The following is a 2,290-nucleotide window of genomic DNA, read 5'->3' on the forward strand; positions in this document are numbered from 1 at the left end:
CTCCTACCCACTTCTTCCCACCAAAGAAGAAGGACAGATCCTTCTATACACTGGCATCCTATTAAAATTTTCATCATTTCAAGAGTCCCTCCAGCTATTATTCTGAAAACTCTTGGGGAAGTTGACTTGTGAGAATGATTAAAAACCTTGTCAATAGAAATTACATCAGTATTTTTAAAATCTCTTTATCAATGGGGGGAAAACAAACAACCCAAACAAATAATGCAAGGCATTGTGAACTTGGCTGTCTCTGAGAGGAGTTAATGTGGACAGATCTTATTACCTTAAAACCCATCCTTGTATGTTTTTTTTTTATCCTTGTCTTTTTCTTTATTTTTTTTGTAAGATTATCAAATTGATCAATCTGCTGAACTTAGCTAAAGACTCCAATATCAACATAATTCCATTTTGCTTTACTGTTAGTTTAGGGGTTTCTTTGCTTTTTAAAATAAATCAAGATTAGTATGATTTAATTTGAAATTTTGGTTGGATAGGAACATTTGTACTTGTTTTGGTGCCAACAGGATAGGTGTTTACAAGTTCTTACTGTGAAAGAAGATTTTTAAGAAGACAGGTGTCAGTGCTGAAATTAAGTTCCAAAAGCCAACCTCAGGGGAATCTTATTCCTTAGGAGAAAATTAAGAAGTTTTTGGAAGTTCAATGTTATGTAATTCAATATAATGCATGTTAGTATTATTTTGAAGACTTCTTGCCCTTTAATGACTTTGGAGCTGAAAGTCAAAAAAGCCTTTATTAGTTATAAACTAAATATGTGACATTCAGGAAATCACTTAACCTTTCTGAATGTCAATTTTCTTATTAGTAAAATGAAAGGGCTAGATACAATTATCTTTAAAACCAATTTGTACAAATATATCATTTTAAAATTATTAAAATTGGTTAATTTATAGATTTTTCATTTTAAAATTATTATGCTTATGATAAGAAGTTATCAATAAAACAGGGAAATATGGGTTAGGAAGTCTTACTTGAAAAGTATGAGTGACTATCCACAAATTGATAATCTAGGTTAAAAATGCTTCATGTGTTGCTTGAGGAAATTATTTTAAGTAAAAATGAAATGTGACTAGTGGGTATATCTTTTTTTTTTTTTTCACATTGAGCTTTTGTTAATTGAAGAATTATTTCCCAGTGAGGAGAAATGTAAGCCAAGGGGTTGACTGCTGACTGTTCTGTGTGTCTAACACTGCAAAACTGGTTTTATTCAGGGCCAATGAAGAATTCATAACTATTGGCTGGTCACCTGCTCTGCTTCCTCAGTAAAATAATCTTGATGCTTCTCTTTCTGATCTTTAAGCTTTCTTAAAAATTCTTAAACATGGCCAAGTGTTTGCTTTGATTAGAGAGTGTGTCCCAGTATAGTTCTCTTTTTTGGGGCAGAAACATAATCTGTATCTTTATCTATGATATGTAAGTGGGGTTATCATTTACTTATGGTTTCAAAAGCATTTCAAGTTATTACTCGTAGATCTAAAAAGAATATTTTTGTTTTTGTTTTAGCTAAAAATTAGCTGATGTAACAATTATAATTTTTTGATATGTTTAAATTACACAGCCTGTGCTAGCTTCAGCAGCACATATACTAAAATTGGAATGATACAGAGAAGATTAGCATGGCCCCTGTGCAAGGATGACACGCAAATTCTTGAAGCGTTCTATATTTTTTCACTCTAGTCAGAATGGCAGCTATCATAAAGAGAAACACCAATAAGTGTTGGCGAGGATGTGGGGAAAGGTACACTCATATACAGCTGGTGGGACTACAAATTGGTGCAACCAATATAGAAAGCAGTATGGAAATTTCTTGGAAAATTGGGAATGGAACCACCATTGGACCCAGCTATCCCTCTCTTCAGTCTATACCCAAAGGGCTTAAAAACAGCATACTATAGGGACACAGCCACATCAATGTTTATAGCAGCACAATTCACAATAGCTAAACTGTGGGACCAACCTCGATGCCCTTCAGTAGATGAATGGATAAAAAAATGTGGCATATATACACAATGAAATATTACTCAGCATTAGAAAGGAATAAAATCATGGCATTTGCAGGTAAATGGATGGAGTTAGAGAAGAAGATGCTAAATGAAGTTAGCCAATCCCAAAAAACCAAATGCTGACTGTTATCTCTGATATAAGGAGGCTGATTCATAGTGGAATAGGGAGAGGGAGCATGGGAGTAATAGATGAACCCTAGATAGGGCAGAGGGGTTGGAGGGGAAGGGAGGGGGTATGGGGTTAGAAATGACAGTATAATGTGATGGAC

At 34.1% G+C, this 2,290-nt stretch overlaps 1 non-coding gene across 1 annotated transcript; it reads left to right on the forward strand.

Moving 5' to 3' along the window:
* The first annotated feature begins 1,579 nt into the window (after positions 1-1,579).
* LOC124100782 (U6 spliceosomal RNA) lies at positions 1,580-1,686 on the forward strand. The gene has a single exon (XR_006854410.1). It is a non-coding gene; the product is annotated as a U6 spliceosomal RNA (small nuclear RNA).
* The last annotated feature ends 604 nt before the right edge of the window (positions 1,687-2,290 follow it).

Source organism: Marmota monax, unplaced genomic scaffold (assembly GCF_021218885.2).
Source record: "Marmota monax isolate L192 unplaced genomic scaffold, Marmota_monax_Labrador192_F-V1.1 WCK01_AAM20220418_F8-fsc00037, whole genome shotgun sequence".
NCBI classification, from domain to species: Eukaryota; Metazoa; Chordata; class Mammalia; order Rodentia; family Sciuridae; genus Marmota; species Marmota monax.